Genomic DNA, 16,748 nt, shown 5'->3' with positions numbered 1-16,748 from the left:
TGTCACTGGAAAGCACTGTCTGGAAATTATTAGTGGTGTTATCATCATCTTCAGCCTTGGTGGTTTTCTCCTTTGCACTGAAGCAGACACAGAATCCTCATATTGTCAGTGATGATACTCAGATAAGGAGCAGTAATAAAACAGCAAAGCTGGGGAGACATCAACTTAAACTGCACCAGCTTTGTCGGTGATGCACACCCAGTGGCACTGCATGGAGGAGGGGTCCTTGCCATGTGAAGCTACCTTAGCACATGGCTAGCACATGGCTAGCACATGGTGAGCACGTGGCTAGCATACATCCCACTGAAATCACTCTCCCAGTCCATGAGCTACTTATACATGAGAGATGTTTAAGTCTGGAACTTTAATGTTTAAGGTCATCATGGCACAGAGACAGCAGCTGAGTGCTCCTGCGTGCTCTGCAGATGCCTGTAGTCTTAAAAGAGCTACAGACAAAATCTCAGCAGTTTGAATGAACACTCAAGTTCAGCTTCAGTGGCAAGGTCCAACACAGAATATAGATGAGAACAGTGGCTTAGGGGCCACATGAGATGATGATACTTGTTCCATTTACCCTTCAAAAATGTATTAACTGTAGAATGTTTGTGACCTTAGGAATGCTTTAGGAGACTGACTTGTCATGAAGACCCTGCCTAATGCATATGAAGTAGCCTGCATCTCTTGTTGCTGCCAGATCTTGATAGCTCAGCTCATGCCTCTGTCCTAATGGAGCACACAAGGTGGGACAGCCAGACTCAGAAACTTTGTTCTGTGGCTGAAGTTTTGGAGCTTGGGGTTTTTCAGGGATGCTAACTTAGAAAAAACTTCTTACTTATTCAAATACTGGGTTTCCAGTCTCATGCAAGCACCTGAAGAACAAGCTGAAAAAGCTGGTTTATAATTGTCATTTTCTGATGGCAAAGCTACAAAACAAAGTGACAGTGCTGGGTGTTCAGCCAGCTGCTAACTACAGCCATGCTGGAAAGAGGCTGAACCACAAGAGCTATGCTTAACTTGCACACTGAAGGAGGCCACTGAGAATTGACTGGGGAAACCTTGAGAAAACAAAACATTATGATTTTATTTCACAGCTTCATTGTAAAAGAAGCCTAAAAAGTCACTGCTGAAAGTCAGCTTTGCCTGGTGATTTTTTCTCTTGTTGAACTGAGGATGATGTAGCACAGAGCCTAAGTGACAGGAAGAGGAAGGTTTGGAAGGTGACACACTACCTTTTTCACAAGCAGAGGCGAACACTTAATTATGGGGAATATGAAATTAATACCTAGACAGACTCATAGCTGCCTTTTAATAATAAGTAAGAGTACTTCCTCTGGTGGCATAACACTGTACATTTGAAAGAGCTGTCCTATGAGGAGACTGTATTTTCCCCAGCACTGGAAAGATGCTGAATAGTCATCACATAGCAATACATGTTCTGAGTTTCTGTTCTTCCTTCACATAACAGACATGAAAAGGAACAATCAAGGCTAATAACAAGTTAGTAAAGAAGGGATTCCTGTCTTAAGGCCTCTGAGTGCTTTGCTCAAATATAATTAAAAACCAGAGTTTAAAGGAAAAAAATCCTAGTCCACTAAGCAGAACAATCATAAATTTATCCTGTCTGGGAAAATAGAACCTTTCCAGAGTATCTGAATATACTTAAAGTAAGCACCTAGCAACACTGCACATACTTAAATATGCCTGGCCACTAGCTCCAAGCAGTTTATATATCAGGAGAAAGAAGTCTAGGCTGCTTGCACATGTATGTGGAAAATTTTTGCATGTATGTGGAAACAGTTAAAAATCACTGGAAGTTAACATGCATCTTCTCAGGGTGATACCATGTCAGTGTTGCTTCTTCTTTCAACTCATCTGATCTTAGTCACCACAGTAAGAGGTAGGTCAACAGGCAGCACCAAAGATTTGCCAGATATTTTTCAGTTTTGCACGCTACAATGGTTCAGCCCTATCAGAAGCAAGTAGTGAGCACAGCTTTCCCAGCAGTGTGGCACTGCTGATTCCCAGGCAGAGTGCTGCACGCTGTCCTCTTGCCTTGCTAGGCACAGCCCGCAGTCCTCATGGCAGCCCCACATGCAGGGCACTACAGCAGTCTGCTGGTTGCCTGGAGAAGTTGTGGATGCCCCATCCTCGGAAGTGTTCAAGCAGGTTGGATGGGGCCCTGAGCAACCTGATCTAGTGGGTGGCACCCCTGATTATGGCCAGGGGTTGGAACTAAATGATGTTTAAGGATCCTTCCAACCTAAAGCATTCTATGATTCCATGATTCTATGATTTACATTAATGCTAGAAGTGAAACCCTGAAATGAGATGTGAAGGCCATATCTTCCAACAGTTTCAAGATGAAAGAAGTGGTTTCTGACCAGACATTAAATTTGTTCCTATATTCAATTGATCGATAGGGGAAGGAAGACAAAGACAACTTTTTGAAACCCTGGAAACCCCCTTGCCTCAAACCAGTTGCAACAGGATGGATGCCACCATACAGGCAACAGCCTTTAGAAATGTTTTAGCTATTCCTCAGATTCTTCTGATTGACTTCAACTGTTTGATGCCCACTGCTGGGTGCCAAACAAGTGGCAGAACACTATAGAGAGGAACTGATTCTGCACAGCCTGGCTAATTGATGCAGTCAGGTCATCAATTTCTCATAGTCATCAAAAGCTATGTAACACATATTGGGTCTCAAAGTTATTCCAGTCATTAGTTTTTCTCTGCTAGACTCTGATCTGGTAACAAAGAAGCCCACAAGACACACTCTCTTTTGATCACACACCTATGGGAATTCATTGAATCATGGAATGGTTTAGGCTTGAAAAGACCTTTAAGACTTCTGAGTCTTATACTAACTCAGCATTGCCAGGTACCCCACTAAACCATGTCCCTGAGCATCACACCTGAACAATTTTTGAACAGTTCCAGGGACAGTGATTCCACCACTTGCCTGGGAAGCTTGTCCCAATGCTTGAAAACCTCTTCTGTGAAGAAATTTTTCCTCATATCCAGTGTAAACCTCCACTGGCACAATTGGAGGTCGTTTCCTTTTGTCCTATTGCTTGTTAACTGGAGAAGAGACCAACCCCCACCTGGATATAGCCTCCTTTCAGGTAATTGTAGAGAGCAATAAGGTCCCTCCTGAGCCTCCTTTTCTCCAGGCTAAATAATCCCAGCTCTCTCCACCACTCCTTATCAGACTTGTGCTCCAGGCCCTGCCCTATCTCCATTGTTCTTCCCTGGACTTGCTCCAACACCATATATGCCTTTTGCTTCCTGATTTAAAAAGCAATCCAGAGTTACCACCTGCGAACCTGGTCCTGATTTGTACAGTAAAAAGTGTAATACTTTAGATAATCTGACCTCGTGTCTTATCTGGGGGAAACATGGCTTGGCGGAATTCATCCACCCACAGGAAGATGCATTTAAATTTACAAAATAATGCTAGAGCTTTTGTAAAGATGGGTAAAGTGATCTTTGATGACTGTGTCTGCTCTGTCAGAGCCTTTGTCTACTATCACCAACATCTTGAAGTCCTTCCCAATATTATGGAGAGTTTGGTACAGTACTGTAAATGAATTTGGTTGGAAAAAATAGTTTTTCAGGTTCTTCCAAAGTTCTTTTCAAGGGTCTGCCAAAAATTCTTGAGAATAATACATGGTGATATAGAAAGATCATCAAATATTGTCATCTATGTTGTGCCTACCTATACTGGGCATGGACTAAATCTAAGTCTTCAGAGCTGTCAGCTTTAATCATTAGAAGATTATTTATAGAAAACTGATGTGGAAGGAGAAAACATTTGGAAGAAAGGCCTATGTTTCTTGCAGCTAATCAATTAATTTGCTGGTGTTGTTGTATGTGTGTATCTTCATTTCCTGTCATAATTGTGCACATTAAACAATTCAAACACACCTAAATGCTCATCTGCATGGCTGATCTCCTTGCTTAATCAATACACTTTCAGACTTAATTTTTCTGCACATAAAAATGTTTCCTTCAGAATGTAACTTCCCAAACCACTTTAGATATCTCCATAGACAACCCATGGCATAGATGTCATTTTTTACTCTTCATAAAAAACTTAAACAGTAGCCACGATGATAAGGGGTTTCTATGCCTGATATGCTTATTAGATCTTCCCTTTTAAAATTAAAAAATCTTAATAAAAATGGTGTTGAAAAACCACCAGGGACTTTCCTTGTATGAGTATTGTAGCTTTTCTTACAAAGATGTTTCAGCAACCACATAAAAAACTATTTAGGGAAAAAAAAGGAAACAGCATGTTTAAAGCAAGATTAAAATAAGAGTGTGATTGATCTGAACTTCTCTTTTTTTTTTTTTTTAAATTCAAAGTTTGTTCTTCCCATATTGTTCAGGAAAATGTGCCCATGTGCAAAAGTATATGATGCCTAATTGGTTCTGAAAGTAGAGCTCATATGTAAATATGTGGTGTGAGAAGACAATGACAAATCTCCCCCATTACTCATCAGGATAGAGCTCTTGCTGATTGTCAGTGCAGTTTCCTGAGCTATCACAATTCTGTAGCTTGAAGCCATATTTCCAGAGTACCATGTATCTGTATCTGTACCATGTTTCTGTACTTAATTTAGTACAGAATATTTAGAGCTAGCAGCTGAGTTAAGTCTGAGAATGCATTTTCTCCTCCTGGCATTTAGGCTAGACCAGAAGAGGTGGGGGGAGGAAAGCATAAAAAAGAAACCTTAACCTTTTAGTATTTAATTCTGTATTTTAAAAGCAAAACTAGGGAAACACAGCTAACAGAAATAACCAGGGGAATATAACATTTAAAACTAACTAAAGAAAGTGGATTTAGTAATATCTTTCAAAGACACTGTAAAGTCAATGGAGTTGCAGTATGTATCTCAGTATTGCATTTTTTTTAAATATTTTTAATAGGTTTTCTTATGGCTTGGTCTCTCTCATTTTCCCCCAAATTCAGCATATGGGAAAGAGTCAGGACAGTATAAGGGTGCTGACAAATAAAGATTAAACCCAAAATGTATTAAGTTAAACTCAATCAAAAAATTGGTTTTGATCCAAACTCTTGTCTGTCTAGAGATAGTTCTTGCATCCAAACACTTTCTCCCAAATCTCACCATAGTGGCATAGCTTGGGAATGATACAGCTACCAAGGGGTTGGTTTCTTTCTATCTTTACTTTTGGAAATGTTCTGTTTCATATAAATTACTAGCTACCACTGTTCTAGAAATCAAAGTAGAGGGAAGATAGCAGGGAGAGAAAAGACACCTTGACTCTCTAGCCCGCCAGTGAGGAGACATAGCAAAGTTCAGAGTCCAAAGACCTTCTCAAATAAGTATTTAATTACTAATATTAAGTAGAGCCCTCATAAGAGAAGATGAGAGATTCTTCCCATATTCGCCAGCAGACTGGTCACTCAGGCAGTCACCTAGAATACAAGAGACTAAGTGTAAGTCCTAAGTTAGGGCTAAATTACAAAAAACTAGGTTAGAAGGTAGCCTTGAGAAATTCATCTGTTGGCTTATATTAAGATGGATCTTGGTGTTTTCCTAAACACTTTTTAAGTAGGAAAATATTACTTAGACAAATTGTGCAGTTCTAAAAACCCACTTTTTAAAACACATATTTCATTAAATATATGCAACATTAAAAATGTTTATATAAATAGAAATTCTCTACTCTGAAAAAAATAAAGGTTCAATGGGTCAGACAATTTTCCTGCAACTGACACCTATTAATGCTGTTCTGGGTATTCCCCTGGCATGTAGAAGTAACCGTCATCTTGCCACTAAGGATGTACCCATCATACTCACTGACCACAAGGAATGCATGCAAGATAATGCTTGGGTACCCACATGAGGAATCTTTATCTGGAACTACAGCTTGAGATAGATATATGCATCTATATAGATATATATATCTATATAGATATATACATCCACTAAGAATTAGCAACTCACTGAACATGACATCATACTTAGCATTTGCAGAGGTGTAGATATTAATTCAGCCTACAACATGCAGATTTGAACCTGTGAATATTTATCAGGAAGGTCTGCTCACTGGTTAATTGTGTCCTGCCAAATGCTGTTAAAACATTTTCTATAATTTATGTAAAGTGCAAAAGTGGGGGATGTAATGAAGTTATGTTTAGATCCCAATACTGAAACAAATGACAGGTACAGAAACCTCCTACCTTTCTCCTCAATGCGTTTGAAATTTAAGGTTAATGTAAAGAATCAAATTGCAATTGGAAGGAGACAAGAAATATACATGTTTCAGCTGATCTACACTTCCACATAAGAAGAAAGATGAGCCAATGATAGGGAAGGGAAAGAAGCTGTTAGTGGATTGTCAAAGAAAAGGAAGTGCTGGAGAAGAGGTTTTGGAATTAGGAGACTGATAAACATAAGTTCTGGTCAGAAAATCTGGAGGATAGATTTCGCGCTGGAAAACTGACATCTTTCAACAGAGGAGCAATAGCTTCAAAACTGTGATCTATAAATGTGAGTGCAGTATCTCATTTTGGGCCAGAAGTCCCATCTGCCTGAGGAAGTCTCCCCATCAGTCCCCACCTCCTATGGCACAGTACAGATGTGCCCAGCATGAACATGGCTCCTCCAGCGCTGTGGGAGCTGAAGCCAGGATGAGAAACTTGCTCATAGAACAGGGAAACCAAGTCACTGCATTACATTTTCTATGAGGTATCACTGTGCCACATTAAAATGATTTTGTCTGGAATACAGTGGCTGAAATATTGCATTCCCTTTGTTTTCAGGTATATTTCCTTATTTTTTCCAGCATTCATTGCAGTCAGCATTTTCCATAGTAATAAACAGATATTCTTCTCAGGTCTACTGCACATGCACAAAGCAAAAAAAAACCTGTCTTCCACTGCAAACAGATTTTTTTTAAATCAAGAACAACCAGATTTAAAAACTATACTCAATTGTAAATAATTAAATGCTTCAATTTTTGAAATAATTTCTAAAATTTTCTTTAAGGAGGTAGTAGGCTTACTGGGCAGTTGAATCAATGACATTTCTTGACGTTGTAGAAAGCTGCAATTTCCATGATGGATCCTTAAGGTTAATCAGTGAAACCAACTTTCTCCTTGATTATCTATCTACCTGCCTGGCACTGACAGAGGGAAGACAAGCCAGAATGTGGCCTCTGAATGTCTTCAGTAAATCATGTGCTTAACCCTTCGGCATCACTCCAGCCACTTTGGAACAATCTTGAAAAAACAGTACAGAAAAGGCAAGCCTATTTGTTCCATTGACTCAAGCATTTGCACATATGCTACCTCAGCACCGAATATTGTGAATTTGTCATTAGATCACTTCATCTGATACTTCTTTTTCATTGGTTGGAGCTGAAAGTCTCAGTTAGAAAAAGCTTTCTTGCAGAAGTGAGCATTGCTATTGGATCAGCACATGCTGCACGGTGTGTTTTGCAAACATGTGGCTAATGTGCAGGCGACAGGAAGGGGAAGCAAAGCTGATATTTTTTTCTGCCATTTCTTACCCAGTTCCATCAGAGAAGCCATCTTTCTCAAAGGTTTCCCCTGGTGTTAATCTCCTAATAGCTTGGTTTTCCTTCACCCCATTGATTCATTGGTCCAATCTTCTTCAAATTTCAACAAAGAGAAAAAAAGAAAAAAAAAGTGTTTCCCCATTTCCAACAGAAATCCCTGAGCTAGTTCTCTGCCTTTTCCTGTCAGAGGCCTATGGGTTAATACTTGATTAAAGGAAAGAGGTAGGTATTTGTCTCCTGCCTGGAAAGATATTCTTTGCCTCTTTGCCAGGGAAAACATCTGATCCTGTTGCAATGATTTTTCTTTTAATTGGAATGCAAAGATCTTATCTTTTTATTACTTTTATTGTTGATAACCACTCCACTTGCTCACTCCCCACAAATGTCCCGCTTACATATACAACCAGGGAAGCAGTTCATTTTTCCTCCATTTTAGCTTTAATCATTTGCCTAACAACTGAATTGTGCCAGAGTGGTTCATACATCCCTTCCCGCACCAGCGTCTCTTTCTCAGATGCCTGGTCTGTGTCCGTGTCTCTCTAATTTTCAGGCACAGATTGGCCCAGTGACTGCCTCCGGCTCTATCAACTGCCTGAGGTGTGGGAGACCACTTTATGGGAATTCAGTCACACGGGCAGATGCAAAAATAACAGTAAACTAGAAATTTGCAGTGAAAGGGAAACATTGCATGCAAGTTATACGCCTACTGCTCTCCTAATTTAGTTTCTTTGTGGCTTTGCATCGCCATACGTTCTGTAATGTCAGATTAGTGCGTGGGGAAGCGGCGGCTGCATGGATGGAGCCAAGGTGCAGGAAATCTGGGGTTTATTCTCAGCTCTGCCCGGCTCCCACAGAAGCACAGCTTGACCCGTCTGCTTGCCAGCACACAGGGAGAGCTCTGCTGCCGGCTGCACGCCTGCCCTGCTGCTGGGCTGAAGGCTGCCCTCAGAGACATGTCCTGGGAGAGCAGTTGTGGGCACCTCCACAGCTTCATGGTTTCCACAGCAGCACCACTGCATGCAGAGCAGCAGGCGTTTGGGGACTTCTTGTAACCGGGACAGCCACAAATGTCTGAACCCTGCCTTTTTCTGTGTGAGACAGTCCCCCTCCTCCTAATACCAACTTTCTGTCAATTCTGACATATGTGTGAGCATGTGTTTGTGTACAAACAATACCACTTTGTCTGTTGCTCTCTTACTACTGTTGTTCTTAAAAACCTCTCCCACCACTGTAAGTTCTCAGCTGCTACCTTAAGTCTCTTAATGCCATCTCTGTTTCCTGCCCTCCTCCCTTTTTCTTCCTCCTTCCCATACTCCTCTTCCCTTAGCACATTTTCAGTTCTGGTTTTGACTGTCTCTTTCCCTCCCCTCTCCAGCCCCAAAAATGCCCCTGCCACAGGAATGTGTTCAGAGTGTGGTACTGTGAAGTGCCTGCATATGGATGAACACACCAGTACAGGATCTGTGCTCCTGATAACTGTGCTGCAGCTGTGCTACTGGTCAGATCTCATCATATTGCAAACCCTCCTGAAGAAAAAACGACTGCTCTTACATGGTCTTGTAGGACAACAAGCCTACTGGGACCCCATCCTAGCAGGAATTACAGGGATGCTGTCCCTTTCCCCTTCTGCCCCTAATTCCCCCGCCACACAGCATGTCACACCAGCCCACAGCTCATACCAAGACTGCAGGTGTGCCAACCACTGCCTGCCATGGAAATAGACATCATCACCATCCCTGTGCCACAGGGGTGTGGTAAAGTTTCATTCCTTAACTAAGGAATGTGTGTGTATGACAGGCTCAGGGTCTGTGCAGTTGTGAACTTGCGGTATCTCTGGTTTGGGATACTACACCTGGAAACATATGAGAATATTAACTGAATGTTAGCTGCAAGGTTTGTTCTTGAAGGCATTTGTTCTTGTTCTGCAATTTGTTGCTGCAGTTGGACAGATACATTTAATATGTATTACTGTTTCTATCTGTGCAAGAAGAAAACCCAGTTTATACACCTGGAAAAGATGAAATAACTTTTGTATAGTTCTGAGTGAAGAGGTTTTTTCTCAGTTCAATTTAGACAATGTAGCTACATCTCATAATAAATAGGTATTTCTGTCCACTTTTCAGTTATCATTATATTACTAGAACTGACAGAGAGATATGTTCTGTAAGAATTTAAAAAGAAAAATAATCTCTTCAGATCAAATGGTATTTTCCTGAAGTTACACTGCAAAGAAAAACACAGGTTTTCGAAATGTTACATATATAGGCTGAAGTCTAACACTCAGTGTAAGAGTAGCACTTCTCTCAAATATGGTTAAGAGTGCTGGGTGCTAACTATAGAAAATGCATTTTTCCTCCATTAAGTCTTCCAGTGAAGGCTGGTTCTGTATCAGATGATATTAGTCATCCCAGAAATCTTCTGAAACATAACACTGCCCTTTATTGGGAAGGGGACAAAACAGAACTGCAGCTCTGGAACCTTTATCACACCTCCAGGAGCACTGCTGAACTCTACTCTTTATTTATCTGCCAGTGGACTACTGGGACTACTAAACACATGTATATAAGTTTTTAAAAAGTGGCATCACTAACTGAAAGATACTACTTGAAGAACCCTTTAGCTTTTGTTTATCAAACTGTCTCCAGTAAGAGCTACACTCTTTGTAAAGATTTAGCCATGCAGTCAGTGCGATGGTCTAGCTTGGAAATTTTAAGTATCAGTGAGATGTTGAGTGTCTGAGAGTGTGTGTTTAGGTGTGTGTGTGTCAGCAGCAGTTCAAAGCAGGATGTGTTGTTGAAAACTTGAATTGCATGCAGCAATGATATAGACCTGATAAGACTTTACTGTATTGCATCCTGATAAATGTCACGGAGCAAGAAACACCATCAGCATCTCACTGTGAAGACCAAACCAGAAAATAGCACCAGTGGTGGCAAGCCAGTTGAATCAACAACCAGCAGTGCCCAGGCCTGAGAGCTTTCTTCAACTCTGCCATCACTTAAAACATCTTGGGCATGAGGTGCAGCCAGAAGGATGATCCCAGGCTCCCTGCTGCCTCCTCTTGCCCGTGCTGGCACCCAAGCTGCAAGCCAGATAGGGGACCTAATTAACAACTGTTTGGTTTTGTCAGGTACATTTTCAGATAAAACTAATTTCCTGATTCGACATGCAAAAAGAAAATGGGAAGGTGAAACTGGAGAGAGAGAAGGAAGGCTGAACTGACCTTCTGAACATCATTTGCAGCTCTGTTGGCAGGACACGCTCTGGGACCACACTGGCAGGGAGTGTGCCTTAGCACAAAAACTTAGACATTGCAAAGATGCAATGTCAGGACAAAAGTTCTGTAAATTCAAAAGCCACTTAGAGTACATCATGTAAACAACCTTTGCAATACAGGTTTTGCACTGTGGGAGGAGGTGTGAATTAATTAAATGCAGAGTCAGCATACAAAGAAAGCTGAAGTACATTTCTGAAATATGGCAGCACCTCACGTGCAGCAGCAGCATTGTTTTCTTATTGGTTCTGTGTTTTCACAATCCACTCTATTTCAAAGGAAACCAGTATATCTTTGTTTTCAAAATGGAAAAAAGCAGTACTGGTTTTAATTTTCTGTCTAACTATGTTGTCACACGCACAAGGCACATACACAGACAATTGAAACAGACTGACAATTAAAATCTTGCACTGCCATCCTGTGGTGAATGCCAGTAAAACAGGAGGTTGTTCTGCTCATAGACACGCTGGTGATCCTCTCGGAAACGCGGAGGCTACACAGAAGAGCCAGCAACAGCTCAAGCACCAAGAGCCAGCTTCGTGTTATCCCGGAGAGTAGAGTAGAATCTCCAATTACATTATTTCTCATTATTCCTCCAGGTCTTCTAGAGACCTTTCGGAAGACACACAGCCCATCCCCAAGAATACAGATTCTTTTATGGGAAACTATTCTGGATTAGCAGTGACTAGCACCTAAGACACAGCAGGCCAGGTACGGGAAGCAAAGATGGGCTGAAGGGGAAACATCAGAAGTCACTGAGAACTTGACAGGGCTTTAACTGGCAGTCTGGGGAGTACTTTGGGCTTGACTTTGACCTATGAAAAGTATAGCAAAGTTCACTTGTAAATAGGTCAGAAATTCCTGCTCACTGGCTAAATGAATTTTTTTCCAGTGAATCACTACTAGGCTTAAGAAGAAAAAAAAGGGGGGGACCAGCCAAAAGGGCACAAAGTCAGCCAACAAGGGAAAGAGAGAAAAGATGTCATACAAATAGCGTGCAAAGTATGCAGTTGAAAAGTAAAATGTTTACCAGATCTTGACCACAATTGAATTCTATGTGAGGATAGCTCTGACTTGTGCTATCGCACCTGATGCTAGTTTTTCTACTATGATTTTGCTCCTATAAAAATGTACATTTAGTATACCGAATGTTGCCCCAGATGCATACACTGTTCACTTACTTTTCTAAGACAGCAGCATTTTTGTCAAACCGAGAAGAATAGAACACATAAATTTCTCCAAGAACCAGTGGTGGAGTGGTTCATCAGTACAGTGTGGCTTCATAGCTTACTATATCTCCATCAGGGGACTAACCTCATAAACATTGTCATAGTCTAGGACTGCACAACAAGAGCTGGCCTCTCCACCTGTGCGATGCATCAAAAGCTATAAAAAGCTGGCACCTGGAAGAGAGAAGATCCTGACTGAGGATCATTTCTCTCCTCTGTTTTAAAAGTGCCCATCAGAAAGATCAGGGGGAGTCCAAACTTTGCCATTCTGAGAACAGATTATAAAAATGTCTCCTGCAAAATATCCCTAAATGAGAAAAAAAAACCCTCAGAACCATCCATACAGCAAGTTTTCAGATGAAGTAAAAGGGAGAACAAGATTTACCTCTCAGCTTGTGCAGACACCCACGTGGCTTCTACATGTTTCAATATATGATTATGGGTTTATTAGTAATGTGTATGGAACCCCACTTTCCCCAGTTCAGAGGCTCACAACTAGAGCTACTGCCATAATTTATGGATTTTTTAAGATCAGCTTATGAAGCTTCCATGATTGTCTCTTACATAGTATATGCTATGTCTTCTTTGATCATTTATTGTCCTGTCTTCTCCCTTCTTCTTCAGATGTTCTTCTTTTCATCCCTGCTTTGAATAAAATAAAATGATGTTTACCTCACTCTTGTCACCTGGTAATGACTTCTGTCTCCAGCATGTCCTTCCTCAGCAAGACACCAGACCAAATGACTTTTTTGTTGTCCCTTCAATCAGCAGCTCCCTGATTGATCACTTTTGATTCTGTTTATCTTCTTCGCAGTGCTATGACTTTTCTTTGCTTAAAAATCACAATTGACAGATTCTTTCTTCCCCCTCTACATAACTGCTTGGTTTTCTGAACTTTTCCTGATACACAATAAGCGGGGAAGTATTACCTCCAATCCTGTTCTGAACTTTGAATTTATCTGTCCCATTTTGCCTGTGTAGAAGAAACAATATGATTTTTTTCCCAGTTTAGTAGAACTTTTTTCTCTGTTGCTCTAAATAAACATTTTTTTTCTTGTTTAAGTAAGAGTTATCTTAGTATTTTCAATATTTGTTTTTCTTAAGAACCACCCTATGGCACTCTGCTAGAAAAAGACAGTGGAGAAAGGCAAGTCCTTCTACGCTGGGGGAGCACTTCAGCCCCACCACCTGCCAGGGACAGGGCAAAAATTGAGATCTGATAAAAACTTAACTCCTTTTTTTTTCCTCTTTTTTCTTTTTCTTTTTCTTTTTCTTTTTTATTTCTCTTTTTTCTTCCCCTTCCTCTTCCCCTTCCCCTTCCCCTTTCCCTTCCCCCCCCTTTTCTTTCCCTTTTTTTTCCCCCAATTTTGGCCTGCCATAAAGAGAGGGGCAGGGTAAAAGTTGAAAAATTTGGACTCAATAAACCTTTCACACAAGTCTGATAAGAAGAGCAGCTGTTTCATTATGGCAGGGCTTTCTGGCTGGTTTTCATTTCTATACATTTTCCAGTGGATGTGAGGGGAAAAGAAATTTTCCCAGCTGTAGACTACTAGACAGCAAAGTGTCTTTCTTAATCACCATCCATGGACTCAGCAGTCCCAAAAGCCTGCACAGCACAGACTGGAAATCACTGCTCTAACATTTTGCAGTCACAAACAGCCTAGGTTATAAAAATTCCCCATCCTGTCTGGTTGATGGCCCAGTCTAGCACTTGAATGAACTGTTGTGATGGCACAGGAAACTCTGTCATCAGCTTCTCTTCTGAAATGAAAATGTTTAGACATGTCTCACTTCTGCAGAGGAGGAAGGGATTTAAGTTGTATGTATCCCTGCTAAGGAAAGGGAGAAGTGTTCATTCACGCTTCCGAGTCATGCACTTCAAAATTATGTGGGCTTCAAGATGTGAAGCGTGACTGTGAAGGCATCATGGGAGCAGCCCTAACCTAAGTAAATAATGGTTTACTTTATGACTAAAGATGGCAACCTGTAGGGTTTTCAAGGGCAGGACCAAAAAGATGTGTCTGTGCTGGTGTGTGTATGGGTAGACGGCCACATACCTGACGATGTGCATGCAGTAATCTCCAGTGCAGCTGATCTGGCATAAGCCAGTCTTGATGCTGCTATACAGAAAAACTTCCATGCACAGGTATTTGCACTGCTGAACATACACCTGTGCAATACTAACCCCACTCACAGAAAGGAACTGCAGGGAAAATGTAACACTAACATTCACAAACGGTTCGTTTTTTATATCTTCTTCTTTCAGGTTGCCCAAGAAAAGTAAAAATTAAAAAGCTAAATTAGTCTCTGCTATATTTCCACTGAGGAGCACAGAGCTTTGCCAAAGATATTTTCTGGGAAAAAAAAAAGATCCTCTGTTAACACAGTATGAAAACCACATTTTCAGACACTAAGAGACAGCCGATGGAAAAGCTGCTGACAGTGCAATTTAAACTGCCTGCTAATTGATTATTGCAATGCTAAGAATTTGCATTATCTCCTTTTGAAGGCGATTGACAATATTTCTGATAGTTCAGTGGGAGTGGGATCAAGCTGCAGATCTGCATTTTATTGTATTCTGTGTGTTAAAGTCATTCCCTGGGTTGCTTCTGTAAAAGCCAGGAGAAACACTGGCAGAAGGTCTTTGGCTAAGAATTCAAGAATCTAGAGTCAGGAAAGGATTTCCAGAATGGAAACTACCCAAACCTCTTTCACACAGGGTGCTCACATCCAGCACAAGCTGCCTTAGTTTCTGATAGTAAGCCCTGCCAGCTTTTGAGAAGGGTAAAGCTTCCCTTCCTACTGGAATTGCTCAAAACACAGGATGAGGTTATTTAGCTTCCCCAGCTGGAATCTGTCACTGGTTATCACAGTGGATACAATAAGGTGTCAGGGCACAGAAGGGCTGTGAGACCTTTTAAATGCCTCCATATTTTTTCATACTATTTAAAAGTGATACCACCTTGCAGACTTCTTGTACTGAGGAGTTATACATAAACAGCTACAAACTCCCTGCCATAGGGAATGGCCAATCTGTGACTCCTGAACAACTCCTGCATCACTTCTGAGTAGTTCAGCAACAGCTCCCATAATAACATTACATCATGTAATTGGCAAAGGGGCTGTCTAGCACCAGGGCAGCTGGTCCATTCAAATCCCCAGCCACAGGGGAAGCTGAGAGTGACTTTGCCCAGACACCCTGTGCCCCAGCTGCACGCCTGGGCTCCAGGCTGGAGAAGGGTCCCTGGGCTGCTGGTGAGCTGCTGTCACGGCCTGTCTGCAAACCACCCCACAGATCTCCCAGGAGCACTGAGAGATGGAGCAAGAGCCTCATGGCTCTCCCCCATTTGCAGATCTCTCTAAGCCACTTGGAGATTTTGGGAGGTTGACCACCTTGTACTCTACACACTCCCAAGGATTACTATGGAACAGGTATTAGTGAGGATTAAGTATGCTGTGACAGGCTTACAGCATCAGTCATCAATGAATAGGAAAAGACTCAGCCAAGTCATCTTTAAGAGGCATTATATAATAAATTTTGAATTTGCATTAAAGCTACAACATATAAAGCAGGGTAACATGTTTTTATTTTAAAAGAAGTCTTAGCTAAGCATGTTTCAACCTTAAGTAACTACACTGCAGATTATCTTGTTTATCTTCTTAGAAGTCAGCTGTATTTTTACAATGTATGTATTTTTAAAAATCGATCATTTTCAAAGAAATGCTTTGCTGCAGGGCTGTATCTACCGCCACAGTGCTTTCACCCAACAGTTCTGTGAATCTGATATCTACACCATATGCTTTTGTTCATGCTAGGTATTCAAATACAAAGGCGTGGTTAAATTCTAATGTCCTTTTTGAGGGGAAGACTGGGAAAAACATCTGCCTCTTGATGGAAGCAATCTGGTATAACCAGACATGAAGTCAAGCATCCTAATACGGTGCGCTCCTTAGGATTCTACTAGCTTCATAGAATTACAGATTCTTCCCCTAATGCTCTCATCACACACCATCTCAGGGATTTTCCCTTGCACCTACCTAGGATTGATTGGTGCAAATATTTTGTCAACTCTTGTCTCAGGGCAATCAATATAACAAAAAACAATAATAATTATTATGTAGATTTCTGTTGTTATTCTCCCATCTGAGCTGTTCATCTGCACGATTACAGGTGCAGAGAAAATCACAAAATAGTTACTGTGGAAGGAGGGGCTGCAGAGGCTTCCTGAGGTCAGCAGTACTGCAGAAGCTGCAGCACACCTTTAGTTTGTTCCAGAGATAAGAGTTAACATATCAGAATTGCTAAGGGGAGGTGAGCTCTTCTCACTTCATTCCTGACTTGAAGTGTCAGAATTCAGTCACTCCATCAAACCCACCAGTGAGGGATCAAAAATTGTGTATCCTTACCCCTCCAAGGAGGCCTGGTAAGATAGATATGACATTGGAACATAGAAAAGCTGTGTGGTAGGCCAGCTTTCAAGAAAACGACAGGTGTTAAAGCTGCATGACCTTAAATGGGTGTCTTTGAGTGAGGGGGATTAGCCGGCAAAGGGAAAACAGAGCAACCATCAGTTTGATATGTGTAGGGCAAATAAAGCCAGACCATTTTTGTGCCATGGTTCTGCTCTGCTGCCAAGACTATCTTCCCCACAGACAATAACGCGAGTAATAATTCAGTACCAACAAAATTTGTT

This window comes from Molothrus aeneus, chromosome 1 (genome assembly GCF_037042795.1).
Source record: "Molothrus aeneus isolate 106 chromosome 1, BPBGC_Maene_1.0, whole genome shotgun sequence".
In the NCBI taxonomy this organism is placed as follows: domain Eukaryota; kingdom Metazoa; phylum Chordata; class Aves; order Passeriformes; family Icteridae; genus Molothrus; species Molothrus aeneus.
The sequence above is the reverse complement of the archived record's forward strand: the minus strand, read 5'-3'. Positions refer to the sequence as shown.